Here is an 18,930-nt window from a genome sequence, read left to right as displayed (position 1 = left end):
CCACCATGCCTGGCTAATTTTTTTATTTTTTGTAGAGACGGGGGATCTCACTTTGTTGTCCAGGCTGGTCTTGAACTTTTGAACTCCTGACCTCACACAGTCCTCCCATCTTGGCTTCCCAAAATGCTGGCATTATAGGCATGAGCCACTGTACTAAGCCTATTTCAGTTTTGAGAGTAAGAGAAAAAAAGCTAGAAGGCACACTGTGGATTTACAAAAACAGCTTACAAAAAAATATTGCTAACAGTAAATAGTTTAACTGGAATCTTATCCATCCCCTTGACATATACATTATTAAGCTAACTAAGAAAACATTATTTCTCCACCTGCTTTGCAACTTTAGGCAGTTAAATACTGAGTTTTTTGGTCTTTTGGCCAAATGTGGTAAACACCTCTCAAAATATGTGTAGTATTATTAACACTGCTCATTTTAAGAAGACCATGGTAAACTCAAGAATATAATTTTACACATTCATGATATATTAATCTTATGACTATATGACAATTTTTAGGAGTTAATTTTAACAAGTGTTATTGTGCATGAGTCTCTAGAAGAGAGGCTCTTAACCTCAGTGTACATAGGAACTGAGGCGCAGGCAACACCCCAAGGCAATCAATCAATCTTTCAAGGGTGGGACCCATGCACCAGCATTTTTAAAATCTTCCAACATGATTCCAACATGTAGCCAAGAGCGAAAACCACTACTCTAAGACCCTAAGAGTGTAAACTTGATTCAGTATTCCACAAGGTGAAAACGTAAGTATATCCATGACATGGAGTAAAAAAGGTTAAGTCAGGAGATTGAGACCATCCTGGCTAACACGGTGAAACTCCGTCTCTACTAAAAAATACAAAAAACTAGCCGGGAGGTGGCGGGTGCCTGTAGTGTCAGCTACTCGGGAGGCTGAGGCAGGAGAATGGCGTGAACCTGGGAGGCGGAGCTTGCAGTGAGCTGAGATCCGGCCACTGCACTCCAGCCTGGGCGACAGAGCGAGACTCTGTCTCAAAAAAAAAAAAAAAAAAGGTTGGGTAGTATCTACTTTTTTTGTGCGACAACAAACAGTAATTTTTTGCTAAGTAATCCTGACACACTGCAGCTCAAATTAATTTTCCCACTACAAAAACAAATCCACAGCAAATTGAATAAGACAACAGAAATAAGCCAAAAGGACAACGGAGGAATGGAAATACCTTTTTACAATTGATTATTGTACACAGCTACAACTAAGCTCTACTCTGAAATAAGTGTGATATGAAACACTTCTTTTTCTTCAGGACTTACATTTAACTCCTGTCCTTAAATACAATAAAAGTCCAAGTAAACCTCAATAAGTCCTTCTACACATTTTACATGGCAAGAAATTTAAACTGAATTTATTTGCATAACCACTTCACAACTGTATTTCTAAAACAACAACACTTGAGCTTCACATATGTTCAAGTACTAATTAGTATTCAGAATGAAAGACCATATAGAAAACCAAATCTAGTCTATCCCTTAAAGTTTCTTCTACCAGCTGAATTACTTATTTTTCAAAGTAACTTTTACTGTGTCTTAATAGCAGTTTAAATTTACACTGTTCTGACATGTCCTAGACTCTCTAAGAATCGAGTAATCCATCCAACACCACTGCTAGTTGGATACTAATCAGTTACCCACATTATTATTTGAAACTCCTTATTTCTGAGACTGTGTGAAAAGCTTAATTATAAGCAGTTACTTAACTGTGCCAAGGTGAATGACACAACAGAAGAAATATCTGAATATCTGCCAACATTCACTGACTTCTTCCTTTTTTCTTTTCACTCATCCACCCCATCCCTGCCAAAAAAGAGAAGTTATAACATCTGAACATCTATCCCAGTTTTCCGTAATTGAGTTATCAGAAAGTTATGTAGAGAGTCCTAGTCAAAAAAATAAATAAATAAATAAAGCTGTCAAAAGAGAGCAAAAATTCAAAACTCAACTTGGAAAAATGAAAAAGCTGAAGAAAAAATGTGCGGGAGGAATTATTCACAGCAACTTAATTGCAAGTACTGACATTTTAATTATTGGGCAAGAAGGTTCTCATTAAAAAATTAAGCAACAGTACTTTAATCGAGTCTAGAAAATTCCAACATTCCTGTATAGAAAAGATCCTGTATACTTTACTTCCAAAACTTCAAGTTGTGTACCTGAGCAAGAAAATAAGTTCACCCAATTTCTAATTAATTTAAAACAGAACTTCTGGGGGGAAAAAAGATGTCTCTAAATACAGTCCATCTCCAAACACAAAATAGAAAACCATGTTCAATCAATGAAGCTTTCCTTAAATAAGAAGAAATCAACATATAACCTTATTGTTTCCTTCCAGAGGATTTCAGAATATGAATGTTACAGTAACAGATCAGTGCTGGGTATGCATGCTAAACACATGCTCTAGTTAAATATCAGACAATGATTATTGTCTGAGTACACATGTAATAAAGGTCAATGACAAAAATATAACGCATTTTTAAAGTTTTATTATATAATTAAGATCTACAAGCACAAGTGTGATTTTCACAGATTTTACCTCATCTAAATCACTGAAATAAGAGTAGGACAGGTGGAAGAGAAGGTACCAATGGATGCCAATGCAGAAGATAAAGGTACCTCAAGAAATCAATATAGCTACCAGAAAAAAAAAAAAAAAAAGAGTGATTGGCTCAGATTTGAAAGGGATTCTATATGTATAAAAGATAGAAGGAAAGGCAATCTGGTAAGAATACATATTTTAAGAAAACTGTTAAAGACTGCAGCTAGGAATTAAAAATTAAACCTTTTCTCCCAAATAAGATGCTGAAAAAATGTAGGAGAGGAAGGCATTTCCAGCATGGGAAGGAAGCTGAGTAAAATCAAGGCCTCTTTCAAATAAAAGATTGTACTGTTTTATAATTTACTCACTCTTAAGTCACAGTGAAACTTTGACATCATCTTAAAGTTATCACAAATAGGAAAGAATGCATACGACTTATGATAGAATAGTATTTGTTCTTCAAAAAGCTAACTATACAATGTCCTTCATATTTAAATATAAAATATTAATTACCTTATATTCCCACACTTAATTCCATATCCACCTAAGTAAATTTTGACATATTTAGATTCTCAATAGGGACTATACTTAATTAATACCTCTGGAAGGAAGGAGCGAGGAAGGTGCAGGCTCAGTATTTTGATCCTTTAAAATACAAACATACAATTTTGATAAAGTCTATTTAAATTCTGGAATATCAGTTTGCAAATAGTGTTTAACCTGAATTTTCTTTATGAAATTCATTCACTCCATTTTTTTTTTTTTTTTTGGAGACAGAGTCTTGCTCTGTCGCTCAGGCTGGAGTTCAGTGGCACAATCCTAACTTACTGCAACCTCCACCTACTGGGTTCAAGCAATTGTCCTGCCTTAGCCTCCCATGTATCTGGGACTACCGGCATGCACCACCATGTCTGGCTTTTTTTTTTTTTTTTTAGTAGAGACAGAGTTTCACCATGTTGGCCAGGCTGGTCTCAAGCTCCTGACCTCAGGTGATCCACCCACCTCGGCCTCCCAAAGTGCTGGGATTATAGGCATGAGCCACCATGCCCTAATTCACTCCATCCTAGAATGCCACTTCCGTGGAATAAACGTATGCTGTAAAATGAAATTCATCTGAACAGTTTACAATTAATCTTTTCTATTGCTATAGAAGAGAATATAAAAGAACGGTTAAATGCAAAATGAGTAAGAAACTTGAAACTCAGGTTTGAGCTTCTCACCTAACTATGTGACCTTGAGCTTATATTATTTAACCTAACCGAATTTACTCACCTGTAAACAGGGATAATATTGACACCTATCTTAGGAGGTTGTAAGGGTTAAATGACATGATTTATTTGAAATGATTAGAACTCCTGAAACTTGGTAAAGCATTCATTGCATATCAATGATTAATTTTAATGTCAGATATTAATCAACTAATAGTGTACACAGTAGCTAATTTTTCTCAAAGGAAAACTCAAAGACTGTTATGTAAAAATTAAGCACAAAAAGTGTACTTTGGAAATCTAGCCTAGCCAATGCAATGCAATATGACATGTTATAGAAAGAAACAAAAATAACATTTTTAGCAAATGAGAGTTACACGCCTAAAAATTCAATGATCAATACCTCTGAAAAGAGAAAAATTTTAAAAATAATTTAAAAATGTAAAAAACATTCAATGAAAGCAACTAAAAACTCAAAATTTAAAATCTATTAGCAAAGCAGCTTCTGAAAATTAACACCGTTCTTACTCTTCAGAAGGCAGGGAAGGAGGCAAAGAAAGAGAGAGACAGAGAGAGAGAAAGAAATGTAGTAGAAGGCCATTGCAATAATAACAGCAAAACTATACATATGACAAAAAAAAGTACAGGTAAAAACTGGTAAAATCTAAATAAGGTCTGTAGTTTAATTAATAGTATCATACCACCATCAATTTCCTGTGTTTGATAATTGTATTATGGTTTCATAAGCTGTCATGATAGGGAAAACTGGGTGAAGGACACACAGGAACTGTGTACTATCTGTGCAACTTTCATGTGAACCAAAAATTATTTCACAATAAAAGGACTTTAAAAATGCAGAAAATATACCTCACAAGAAACCTCTGTAAATGAGACAAAGAAAATTATGAGGCCGTGTGTGGTGGCTCACACCCATAATTCCAGCACTTTGGGAGGCCGAGGCAGGCAGATCACTTGAGGCCAGGAGTTTAAGACCAGCCTGGTCAACATGGCAAAACCCCATTTCTACTAACATATAAAAAATAAGCTGGGAGTGGTGGTGCACACCTGAAATCCCAGCTACTCAAGAGGCTGAGACATGAGAATCACTTACACCCTGGAGACAGTGGTTGCAGTGAGGCGAGATTGTGCCACTGCACTCTAGCCTGGGCAACAGAGCTAGCCTCTGTCTCAAAAAAAAAAGGGGGGGGAGAAAAAGAAAACTACAAAACCTCCAAAACATAAAAAAAGATCTGAGTCAACAAAGAGAAACAAATTTCCAGAGAAGTCCAAACATCATAACACTATCATTCTAATTATACTACTGATTTTAAGCAGTTCTATTTATAATCCTACTTCCTTTTTTCAATGACTTGACAAAACAATTCTGAGTTTCATATGCAACAAGAAATAGGCAAGTAAAGCAAGATTAGCCCTACCAGATACTAAAGAATTTAATGCTATAAAAATTTAAAACAGTATAATCCTAATGCGAGAACTATTAGACAAAGTAGCATAATTAGATGGTCTAGACACATATCCTATTCCCTGCATGCCTACACAGCTAAATTCCAGATAAAGAACGAAACAGTCAAAAAGGTACAGAAAATAAAATATTTGACAATTTTTAAAATATCATTAAGGATTTTGGGTCTGACGTGGATAGAACTTGGAAGTCATCACTCCCATCCTCACAACCAGAAAGCTGAACAAACTGAAAATCAGTAACTCTTCAATTTTTTATTTTTATTTTTTGAGATGGAGTCTGGCTTTGTCGCCCAGGCTGGAGTGCAGTGGCAGGATCTCAGCTCACTGCAAGCTCCGCCTCCCAGGTTCACGCCATTCTCCTGGCTCTGCCTCCCAAATAGTTGGGACTACAGGTGCCCGCCACCATGCCCGGCTAATTTTTTTGTATTTTTAGTAGAGACAGGGTTTCACCGTGTTAGCCAGGATGGTCTTGATCTCCTGACCTCATGATCCGCCAGCCTCAACCTCCCAAAGTGCTGGGATTACTGGCGTGAGCCACCATGCCTGGCCGAAAATCAGTTAACTCTTCTTAGACCCAATAGAGAACTGAAGTTCAGGACAAACTGCTGCTCCCAAAACTGGAGAGAGATATGAATACAGAAAATCACAGCTACGGGTATCACAAACCCCAGCAAGAGAAACACACAGCTGAAGCCAGTATCCATAGGAACATTTACACTGTCATGTAAATTGCTGGAGGTTCAATGTGGACTAGTTTGAGAATTAAAAACTCAGGGATGGGCAGTCTGGCTAGGGGAGAAAGAGTGTGAGGGGAAACTTTCCTGAGTTTTACCTCCAGGTGCCCCATCAGAGATTCACAAGTGAAGATCAAAGAAAAATTCCCTCTAGCTTCCAATAGGAGAGAAAAAAATAACCATTCTGAAATTGCTCAGAGATCTCTGTTCCCAATAACAAAGACCTGCCCTCAAAAGAAGCTACAGTAGCCTCCCCTCATCCGAGGTTTCACATTCCACAGTTTGTTATCCACCTCCTAACCAACTTGTGGGAAGAGAAACATGAAACTCCAGCCCCCTCCAGCCTTCCTACTTTCTCACTTAAGCATTGGGAGGCAGAAGTTGCAGGAGCTAAAAAGCACTCATGAAGGTCACAGTCCAAAGACACAAGCTCACTAAGAGCTAATCATAAGATTATAGAACACTTTTACACACACACACACACACACACACATATCAATAGGGCTCCTGTGTAATAACAGGGGCTTATAGCTTAAATAACTACAAGCCTCGGATCCTACTTATGACGGAGTTATTAGGGAAACCCAAAGACAACAAAGGAGACAAAAAGAGATACATGAGAGAAAATTTTAATCTCTGACACCAAAGCTACAGCAAACAGTAAACACAGCCTAACTCCTAGCCAGATAGGCCTCTAGGCCACACTAAAGGCCTATTTATCTTAGTTCTTTTTACCCCTTATGTCACATCTAGCTTATCAAACAAACAAAAAATTACAAGGCATACTAAAGGCAAAAAACAGAGTCTGAAAAGACAACACAGGCATCAAAACCAGACTCATATATGGCAAAGATTTTGGAATTATCACTGAAAGAATTTAGTAACAATGATTAATGTGCTAAGGGCTTTAATGGAAAAAACTACACGACATTCAAAAACTGATGGCCACTGTAGGCATAGACATGGAAACTCTAAGACAAACTGAAATGGAAATAACAAAAATCAGTAACAGAAATAAGAATGCCTTTGATGTATACAATAGCAGACTAGACACAGCAGAGAAAACCATCAGTGAACTTGAAGGTATGTTGATAGAAACTTCCCAAACTGAAAGGCAAAAAGAATTTTTTTAAAAAAAGTAACAGAATATTTAAGAACTGTGTGACAATTACAAAAGGTGTTAACTATGGATAATGAGAATATCCAGAGAAAAGAAAGAGAATAAATATGTGAACAATGGTAGTTAATTCTCCAAAACTGACAGACACCAAACTAGAGATACATGAAGCTCAAAGAACTCAAGAGGGATAAATACCAAAAAATCCACACCTGAGAAAATTAAAATAAGTATTATCTAAAGAATCCATATGAAAAAACTTTGCAAAGAACAATGGTTTCATTAGTATGTGAAAAAAGGGTTCTTTTCACTTTCTCTAAATACTCTATACTTTTACAATTCAAAAAATTTAATCTTAATCTACTACAAAAATGATCTTGCAGAGTTTTAAAAGGTTCTGAAACCAATTTCATAAAGAATTTCAAAATATTTTTAGCAACTATGTTTTCTAACGTATAACTTCCTCACAGTAACTACTTTGAAAAATACTTTTTTTGCCCCATTACTTTATGAGCACATTATAATTATGTTACCTTCTTCAGAACTGTATTAAGAAGCTTCTGAGAAAGGTTTACCACAATAACCTAACCTGGATTGCTGTACTTTGCTCCTCCCCTTGAAAAGAGATCCCACTTCTTATTTTTGACAGTGCATGTGCTTTTAGTGACTATCCTGCTTGCTTCCTATTACTAATGCTGTTCTAATACAGATAGAGGAAAAGACAGGTACCACTATTTATTAAATCAGTAATTTTAATTTTATAAATAACAAATCAATGTATTTGATCATGACCATAGCCTAAAATGAAAGTTACATGATTTATGTATCACTTTATTTATTCAGAAATATTTTTATCCCCCGGCAAGACTTAGGCTGCTGTTGCTTTGCCTATAAAATAAGAGAGTATATCACATGAATTACATGAAATGGTACATGGTATATCATGAACAACCAGGGGGATTATAACATTAAATTTATTCCTTCTGTCTGACTGCATGTTTGTACCCTTTAACCTATTTCTCTTCATTCTCCCCACCACTCACCTTTCCCAGTCTCTGTTACCAATCTTTTTATCCTCTACTCTCATGTGATCAAATTTTTTAGCTCTCACATATCTCTAACATGTGAGAACATGTGATATCACCCCAAATTTGTCTTTAATACGTGCTTTGGTAACTTCACTTTAGCCCTTAATGTTATCTAACAATATTTATTTTAAATCATATTTGAAAACTGTAACTTATAATAGCCAACTTAATCCATATTTCTCTTAGCTATCTAGCTGTGCACAGTGGCTCATGCTTGTAATCCCAACACTTTGGGAGGTTAAGATAGGAGGATCAAGGTCGGGAGTTCAAGACCAGCTTAGGCAAGAAAGCAAGACCATGTCTCTATAAAAAGAAAGAAAAGTTATAAACTACTTCATCAGATTTTCTTAAATTAAAAACTGCCAAGAAATATCACTTCAATTCACTGTGTTATTTTTAATCCTCTCAGAAACAAATTATACTTGATAGAAAAAATAAAAAGATGCCGGGCGCGGTGGCTCAAGCCTGTAATCCCAGCACTTTGGGAGGCGGATCACGAGGTCAGGAGATCGAGACCATCCTGGCTAACACGGTGAAACCCCGTCTCTACTAAAAAATACAAAAAACTAGCCGGGCGGGGTGGCGGGCGCCTGTAGTCCCAGCTGCTTGGGAGGCTGAGGCAGGAGAATGGCGTGAACCTGGGAGGCGGAGCTTGCAGTGAGCTGAGATCAGGCCATTGCACTCCAGCCCGGGCGACAGAGCGAGACTCCGTCTCAAAAAAAAAAGAAAAAAGAAAAAGATTACTGGTATTAAGTATTTTTTTTCTAAATAAGCAACAACATGATGTTAAGTTCTGTCAAAATGTGCTCAACAATCATTATTATATAAGGTTCCACATTGATGGATTCTGCACTGAAAAACTACTTGAACTTACAATCAAAGCCTTTAGTATCATAGTAAGAAAAGCTTTATCATAAATCATGTATGGTACAAAATCCTAACTCAATTCTTATCATTATATACCTGATCTTCCCAAACTATCCTTGTTATTATTTAAAACTTTCACTTTTATTCTGTGACCAAAATGGAAGTATGAAATCTGCTTTCCTGGCTCCTTAAATAAAAGGCTGCAAAAATACTATCACTCCAAATTACCTCCAAATCTGAAGGGTTACATATAGAGATCTTTTTGGTACTTTTAATACCTCACTGCCCACCAAAACAAAAAAAAAGGGCTACAAAATTAAAATAAGTCATTTAATATCTATATAAATACTTTGACTTCTTTTCCTACCTCATTTGCCTTTTTTACCCATTCTGCATTACACAAACACATTTGTGTATCTCTTCAACTCTTTTTCAGGACAAGGTAGAATTAAATTGAATAATGTATAATACAATTCAAATTAAAAATTACATTGCAAACTTTTGACTACATTCAACGTCATGTACATAGGCAAAACTCTCAAAACCTACTATATTTCATGTCACATACTACAACATCATTTTTGTGAGATTGTAACTAAAATAACCTACTGTTCTTATTTAAGTAATTTTTAAAAATACTTCTCATTTCAAAGAACATTCTTTGTAAAGGTAGAAATGTTATTTTCCCCTACTAACTGGTCATTTTCAAAAAGTACTCACTCAGCATACTATAAATGCCTAAAATTTAATCACTTGTTTTAAAGACTCCCTTCTTCACCTCTCTGCCTCATCTCTTAATTTCTCCTGTAAGTGCCAACATTACTACAAGCACCTAGATGAAGAGCACATAAAACAAATACTCAACTTTTCGTGCTTCGAAGATTTGTTCATTTATGTAAGAACAATGCAAAATCTTGCATACTTGGATAGGCAGGAAAGTCAAAGTTTTCAAATTAAACTGGTAACTCAGGGTGGGAGGAATAGGAGAGGATGTGTCATAAGACATTGGTTAAATTTTTTTAAAAAGCCAACTTTTCCAATGCAATTATAAATTTAGGATAAAATCTACTTAGAAAATGGTAAGGTCTTTTAATAATCTTATTCTACAAGATAACTCCCAAAAGCCCAGACTAACATATGCTTAAGTTGTTGGAAACAAAATAAAAATTAAAACAGATTCCACCTATGGGGTACTATGCTTTATGTGGGGATAGGGAAGGTTAGGTGAAATGTAAAAGGTTCGTGTTATTTCTCCATTCTGTTTTTCTCAATTCTAGATTGGTAAAGTCATTCAGAAATGAATTTTTTAAAGTTTTAAAGGTATAGCTAAAATGCAAGCTGAGCTTCCAACAAATCCAGGATTTCTTTCAAAATGTTTTCACTGCTAATTAGGAAAATTTTTAAAGATATCCATAAACACAAAATATTATAATATGCAAATGAAATCACTGCTCTACTCTTCAAATTGTACACAACAGCTACATGTTAAATTCTTCAGTAAGGTTGACCTGTACTTAAGAATAATGCTGTAATTCCTGAAAAAAAGTAGCAGCAATATATATGACAAAAGAGGTGATCACAACAGTTTACCTCTCATAGTCTACCATTACAGTCTACCAAAATTTCTGATTGTAGAATGGCAAATAACTCTTTACCTGAGTTAATACTGTTTGAAGCTGTGTAAGATTCAAGAATTTCATCTTTTCTAAAGTCATCCTCAAAATCTTGGCAATATGGCCGGCCACGGTGACTCACGCCTGTAATCCCAGCACTCTGGGAGGCCAAGGCGGGAAGATCATGAGGTCAGGAGATCAAGCCCATCCTAGCTAACACCGTGAAATCCCGTCTCTACTAAAAATATAAAAAATTAGCTGGGCCGGTGGCGCCTGTAGTCCCAGCTATTTGGGAGGCTGAGGCAGGAGAATGGCATGAACCCGGGAGGCAGAGCTTGCAGTGAGCCGAGATGCACCACTGCACTCCAGCCTGGGCAACAGAGCAAGACTCCGTCTCAAAAAAAAAAAAAATTGGCAATAAATATTAATGTACAGCCTACGCTATTCTGTATTTGAGTTAACAGGATAAGAAAAGCTGAACTTTCCTCATTTAAATAAAGGATACAGAACATATTCCTCTATTTGAGATACAATAATGAATCACCATGGGAAAACTGACAATATAATAAAGCAACTATCACATAAAACTTTTTCTAAAATGGAAAAATAGGCTTAGGTTCTTTCTTCTTTCATTAATTTGACTATCATTAATCCTCTAAAAATTTAGAGGCCAAAGAGTTATTTTATACACGTATATGCACATAAACACAAACATATACACATGCAAAAATTCCCATGACAATTTAAATTTAATTTGCATTCTATAAATCTGTCTTTAATTGTCAATTTCACAGGGATTAGTAGGAAAGAGTAAAGAGAGTCCAGTAACATCAAAAAGTCACAGCTTTTCTAGAATTTATATGAAAACAAATAGATTTCTACTTTAAAGAGACAAATAACAATATGAATTGCCAGTGATTAAAGAATAAAAAGCTAACCTGAATGTCAAATCTATAACTCATGTAACATCATGTGATTTATCTGGACTTATCAGACAAGTGTCATCCTACGAGATGAGGCACTGGGAAAAACTACAGCACCAAAAAACGTAGACTGTAGACCATACTAAACCTTAAAGACAACAATGGCAAAGAAAAAGTAGTTAGATATTATTGTCATTAATAACAATTTATAACTACAGTGTTTGTACAAACATTCATTATCTCATTTGAAGATCATTTATCTTCACTCTGTTTTTTTATCTTATCTCTGTTTTTTATCTTATCTCTGTTGCCCAGGCTGGAGTGCAGTGGCGCATCTCGGCTCACTGCAGCCTCCACCTCCCGGGTTCATGCCATTCTCCTGCCTCAGCCTCCCAAATAGCTGGGACTACAGGCGCCACCACGCCCAGCTAATTTTTTATATTTTTAGTAGAGACGGGGTTTCACGGTGTTAGCTAGGATGGTCTTACCTTATTTATCTTATTTAATTGCTAAATAACATTTAGCAATTCTCTGAAGAAAGCAAAACAAGTTATCATTTACATTAAATGAAACTATACACATAAAACACTTATAAATATACAGTAAGTACTCCATAACTGTTAGTTACTGTCTGTTACAAATGAAGGTTCAGAGGTCATGATGGCTTACTAATTAAACACAAAGTTCCAACCTAGGGCAAAAGAAAAAGGGCACACAATGGCATCTTATCTATAAGACAGACCTGAACAAGCACATATCAAGTCAGAGTATCACTGACAAATCCCCGGTGAGGTGTAAAAGTCACACATATCCCTTATTTTAATGGCTGAGAAATCCATTTCAAGACACTAAAATATCATCAAACAACTTTGCTTTTTTGTTTTAACCTTCAAAGTAGGAAGGAAAGATAAGAAATTTATGTCTTAGAAGACAATGGTGAATGTTTTCTTCTATTTTATTTAAACAAATGCAGAAAAACTATTAAAATACATTAAAATAACGTTAAGCCAGTCTTTCTAATCAGCCCTTCTATAGAGGAAACAACTGAGTTTTTCTGCCAGAGGTGTATAACATTCTGGGAACATCCAACACTTTATAAGAGGTGGGTATGTTTTGTTGAAAAGCAATAAAACTGTGTTGAAATAAAAACACTGGCAATTGGAGGCACTTTCTTAACACCCAAATGCAGAATATAAATCAAGAATCTTAAATGCAGACCAAATCTAAATACAGATCAAGAATCTTAGTGTCAAACCTCACTGCTGAGCCAGTTTCAGTTTGTCATGGACAAAACTTCAACAAGGAAATCAAATGCAAGGTTGAAGAAGGACTTTATTGATTTCAATCCAGTAATTCAATTTTACTCAAAGCTCTAATATTCCTGCCTATATTTAAAATAGTATATTTTTTATCACTGAAAATTTAAGATTATGTCCTTTTACATCACACCTTAGAAACTGAAAGAAACAGATAGCCCTAGTTAAACATCAAACTCTTAGAATAAAAATAGGGTAGAATTTGCAACTCTATTGAACACAATATAAAAATTCAGGTTTGCAGCAAGATTTTAGTTAGAATGTTTATGCTGTGCGTTTAGTTTCTTCTAAATATTTTATTTTTTAAGTTACTATTAACTAAAAGACATACTGTAATAAAGCATTATTTTAAAAGCATGATAGTAACAGAGCACTCCATACAGAATTCATTGTCTGAAGACAAGCTATGGAGACTCAGACTACCAACTTATGTAGCAGAAAAAAATAAAACTAGTTTGATTAGCCCATTTCCTATACTGTTTTGCTTCAAAGCATACAGGGACTACATACCAGAAGTTTGTTATCAATGAACCAATAACATCTCTAAATTACGTTCATTAAGCCCAACTCAAACGTAGTTTATAATTAGAAATAAATTTGCCGAGAGTTAGTCTGCACTTGCATAGCCACTTAACCTCAAATCCTTAACCACACCAAGCAAAAGTCTAAGGTGTTTTCCAACACAACTCTCCTTTCCCAACTGACATCATCTGATCAGTCTCTAAAGTCATTTCTGAGTGCTTGCCTGTACAAATCACTTATTTCTAGCTATGTCACAAATTTAAAAATAAATAATGGAAAAACATAAGGTAATACTAATGGATTATTCCTAACTTATACTGGAATTTAGGAAAGTGGACATTACTTTCCCTCTAAATTCAGTTTTTTTTTTTTTTTGAGACGGAGTCTGGCTCTGTCGCCCAGGCTGGAGTGCAATGGCCGGATCTCAGCTCACTGCAAGCTCCGCCTCCCGGGTTACGCCATTCTCTCGCCTCAGCCTCCCGAGTAGCTGGGACTACAGGCGCCCGCCATCTCGCCCGGCTAATTTTTGTATATTTTAGTAGAGACGGGGTTTCACCGTGTTAGCCAGGATGGTCTCGATCTCCTGACTCGTGATCCGCCCGTCTCGGCCTCCAAAGTGCTGGGATTACAGGCTTGAGCCACCGCGCCCGGCCTAAATTCAGTTTTAAGTTGCTATATAAGTAGCAAATCAATTCACCATTTTCAAATCACTACCTTCCCACAGGAGAATCCAACAGTTACAATTTAAAAGACTTCTTCTTGACACTTTAGAGTACTCACAGGTTCAGTACAACCTAACTACCTTTAGCAAGAATTATATCATGCCACGTTGAACATCTGAGGACTATAATAATAATATTCACCTTAGGGTAAACTATATGCATTTTCTATACATGTAACATATTGAATATAACTACTATTAGCACTACCATCCCTCTGATTCTCTTCCCCACTACTTAGCTTGGAATAAAGGTATTCTATAAGGAATATAGGAAAGAAGCCTCTGAACAGAACTATTAATCCAGCCACACCCGGCAAGAATGTGACCAATTAGCTTAAGAGCCATACTAATAGGAAAAGCAAAAACCTCTTCTGGAGCCATACGGTTCATCAACCAGTCTGAAAGAGTCTTCCTCTTAGACTCAGCTGTATCTAAAGGGATACAAAAGGTCTGGTTTCTTAAAGTCAGAATAAAACTGATAACATTTCAAAGAATTAACTAACATACACTTGAAACTTCTATGAGGAAGAAGGAAGGTGGCACTATCACGGATAAGTCTTGCTTAACTTTCAGTTAACAACTTGCTAAGGCCTGTGCTCAATACCATACTAGAGATTATGAAGAAATCAAGAAGCATAATAAAACCATGATTCTTTCCCTGAATTTATAATATTAGTTTTAATTACCAAGTATAATTCAAATGATCCAAGTTCACTACTTTCCCCTCAATCAACTCGGGGACACCCAATCAAAGATTCACCCAGTTTCTACCACTAGCCAAGATGGAGTAAAAGAGACTGGGTTTACCCTCTTAACTGAAACAACAAAACAAAAATAAAATACATAACAACAATTTTCAGACTTTGGACATTAAACAGGAAATCAGCATAGTATGAGGATTCCTGAGAAAAAGGAAATGAAGTGAGTCCTATGACTGCCTGAGAGAGTTTCCAGGCTACAGCACAGGGAGGGAGAACTCAGTCTAATTCAGGGATCCAACATTCTTCTTGAATTAAGGAGCGAGAATCAAGGTTTTAGGAAAGACAAAGCGGTTGAAGTTTGCTGGGCAGTGTACTGAAGAGGACAGAGCCAAAAACAGAATTTTCAGCAGAGTACCTCTCAGTGCATATGTGTTAAGAAACTGAGGCCAAAAAAGAGCCATTCAAAATGGACAGGAGGAACAATTTTGGGTATTCACTCAACCAGTGTTCCCTTCGGCCAAAGTGGCAAAACCTTGTAATACACAGGGCACTGGGTGGAATACGCTGAAGGGCACTAAAAGGGACTGCCGGTAATGGAGCAAAATTAGTCCTAGACTAAAGGCTTTGTGGTGCCATCAAACAAACTTAAAAGCAAGCCTCAAAAAGACAAAACTGTTTCTAGATAACTTAAGTATGTCCCAAAACAAAGCTTGCAAGTATTTATAGGAATATGAAAATATCTAGTACCTAGCAAGGTAAAATTAATAATGTCTGCCATCCAGTTAAAAATTAACAGACACATAAAGAAAATATGGCCCATAATGTAGAGAAAAGCAAATCAATAGAAAGCAACCCAGAAATGACCCAGATGATAGAATTAGTAGACAAAGACATCAGAAAGAATTATTATAACAATATTCCACTTGTTCAAAAAAAAAAGGAAAAGCATGTGATATGGTTTGGCTGTGTCCCCACCCAAATCTCATCTTGAATTCACATGTGTTGTAGGAGGGACCTGGTAGGAGGTAACTGAATCATGGGGGCAAGTCTTTCCCATTCTGTTCTCATGACAGTGAATAAGTCTCGTGAGATCTGATGGTTTTAAAAAGAGGCGTTCCCCAAACAAGCGTTCTCATTTTTTGCCTGCCACCATGCACCCCTCCTTGCCTTCCACCATGATTGTGAGGTTGCCCCAGCCATGTAGAACTATTAAACCTCTCTCTTTTAGTTTATTGCTGTCTTGGGCATGTCTTTATCAGCAGCGTGAAAAAGGACTAATACAGTGAACTGGTATCATAGAGTGGGGCATTGCCGAAAACATACCCCAAACTGTGGAAGCTACTTTGGAACTGGGTAACAGGCAGAGGTTTGAACAGTTTTGAGGGCTCAGAAGAAGACAGGAAAATGTGGGAAAGTTTGGGAACTTCCTAGAGACTTGTTGAATTGCTGATAGTGATATGAATAATAAGGTCTAGTCTAAGGTGGTCTCAGATGGAGACAAGGAACTTGTTGGGAACTGGAGCAAAGGTGACTCTTGTTATGTTTTAGAAAGGAGACTGGTGGCCTTTTGTACCTGCCCTAGGGATTTCTGGAACTTTGAACTTGAGAGAGATGATTTAGGATTTCTAGTGAAAGAAATTTCTAAGCAGCAAAGCATTCAAGAGATGGCTTGGGTGCCATTAAAGGCATTCAGTTTTAAAAGGGAAACAGAGCACCAAAGTTAGGAAAATTTGCAGACTGACAGTATGACAGAAAAGAAAATTCCATTTTCTCAGGAGAAATCCAAGCCCACTGAAGAAATTGCATAAGTAACAAGGAGCTGAATGTTAATCCCCAAGACAAGGGGGAAAATGTCCCGAAGGCATGTCAGAGGTCTTCACAGCAGCAACCCCCATCACAGGCCCAGAGGTTTAGAAGGAAAAAATGGTTTCGTGGGCCGGGCCCAGGGTCCCCATGTTATGTGCAACCTTGGGACTTGGCACCCTTTGTCCCAGCCGCTCCTGCCATGGCTGAAAAGGGCCAACATAGAGCTCGGGCCATGACTTCAGAAGGTGCAATCCCCAAGCCTCGGCAGCTTCCACATGGTGTTGAGCCTGCGAGTGCACAGAAGTCAAGAACTGAGGTTTGAGAACCTCTGCCTAGATTTCAGAAGATATATGGAAACACCTGGATACCCAGGCAGAAGTTTGTTGTGGGGCGAGGCCCTCATGGAGAACCTCTGCTAGGGCAGTGTGGAAGGGAAATGTGGGGTTGCAGTCCCCATACAGAGTCCCTACTGGGGCACCACCTAGTTGGGCTGTGAGAAGAGGGCCACTGTCCTCTAGACCTCAGAATGGTAGATCCACTGAGAGCTTGCACAGTGCACCTGGAAAAGCCACAGGCACTCAATGCCACCCTGTGAAAGTAGCCAAGAATGGGGGGCTATATCATGCAAAGCCACAGGGGTGGAGCTGCCCAAGGCCATGGGAGCCCAACTCTTGCATCAGCATGACCTGGATGTGAGACATGGAGTCAAAGGATATCATTTTGAAGCTTTAAGATTTGACTGCCCTCCTGGATTTTGGACTTGCATGGGGCCTGTAACCCCATTGTTTTGGCCAATTTCTCCCACTTGGAATGGGTGTATTTACCCAATGTATCTAGGAAGTAACTAATTTGCTTTTGATTTTACAGGTTCATAGGCAGAAGGGACTTGCCTTGTCTCAGATGAGACTTTGGACTGTGGGCTTTTGAGTTAATGTTGAAATGAGTTAAGACTTCGGGGGACTGTTGGGAAGAAATGATTGGTGTTGAAATGTGAGAATATGAGATTTGGGAGGGGCCAGGGGTGGAATGATATGGTTTGGCTGTGTTCCCACACAAATCCCATCTTGAATTCCCCTGTGTTGTGGGAGGGACCTGGTGGGAGATAATTGAATCATGGGGGCAAGTCTTTCCCATGCTGTTCCCATGATAGCAAATAAGTCTCACAATATCTGACAGTTTTAAAAAGAGGCGTTCTCACTGGGCGGGGTGGCTCACATCTGTAATCCTAGCACTGTGGGAGGCCAATGTGGCTGGATCACAAGGTCAGGAGATCAAGACCAGCCTGGCTAACATGGTGAAACCCCATGTCTACTAAAAATACAAAAAAGTAGCCAGGCATGGTGATGGGCGCCTGTAGTCGCAGCTACTCAGGAGGCTGAAGCAGGAGAATGGTGTGAACCCGGGCGGCGGAGCTTGAAGTGAGTCGAGATCGCGCCACCGTACTCCAGCCTGGGCGGCAGAGCAAGACTCCATCTCAAAAAAAAAAAAAAAAGCCATTCCCCTGCACAAGCTTTCTCATTTTTTGCCTGCCACAAAGATGTGACTTGCTCCTCCTTGCCTTCCACCATGACTGTGAGGCTTCCCCAGCCATGTGAACTGTAAGTCCAATTAAGTCTCTTTCTTTTGTAAGCTATTCAGTCTTAGGCGTGAAAACGAGCTAATACAGGATGTTAAGGACAGAAATGAAATATAATTTTTTAAAGACCTATATTGAACTTTTAGAAGGGCAGAGGGAAGGGTGAGGGGCCATGCCTGAGATAAAAAATAAACTGGGTAACATTAAAAGTGGATTACATACTGCAGAAGGATTGGTGAATAAAAGACCTAGCAGTAAAAACTATCTAAAACAACATACACAAAAAAGACTGAGAAAGATGAATAGAACATCACTGAACTGTGGAACAATTTCATGTGGCCTAATATAAGTGTATTTCGAAGTCCTGAAAGAGAGGAGAAGTAGCACAGAAAAATTAATATGTGAAGAAATAATGGCCAAAAATGTTTAAATAAATGTTTAAAATGTTTAAAAATGTTTAAATAAAAACTATAAACTCACAGATCCAAGAAGCTCAACAAACCCCAGGCACAAGAAACATAATACAAGAGCCATTATATCAAATAATTAAAAACCTAGTGAAAATCTTAAAAGTAGGCAAAGGGGGAAAAATAAAAGACATGCTACATATAGTAGAACAACGAATGATGGCAACCTTCTCATCAGAAACAACGCAAGCCAGAAGACAATGAAGCAACATCTTTAAAGTACTGAA

General features: G+C 37.4%; 1 protein-coding gene across 3 annotated transcripts in view; it reads right to left on the bottom strand.

The window, feature by feature from the left end:
- The window catches only part of HS2ST1 (heparan sulfate 2-O-sulfotransferase 1), a 205,554-nt gene that overhangs the window by 178,405 nt on the left and 8,219 nt on the right, over window positions 1-18,930 (bottom strand). The window lies entirely within an intron of this gene.

Source organism: Trachypithecus francoisi, unplaced genomic scaffold, assembly GCF_009764315.1.
Source record: "Trachypithecus francoisi isolate TF-2019V2 unplaced genomic scaffold, Tfra_2.0 Lachesis_group12, whole genome shotgun sequence".
Lineage (NCBI taxonomy): Eukaryota > Metazoa > Chordata > Mammalia > Primates > Cercopithecidae > Trachypithecus > Trachypithecus francoisi.
This window is presented reverse-complemented; position numbering and strand designations above follow the sequence as displayed.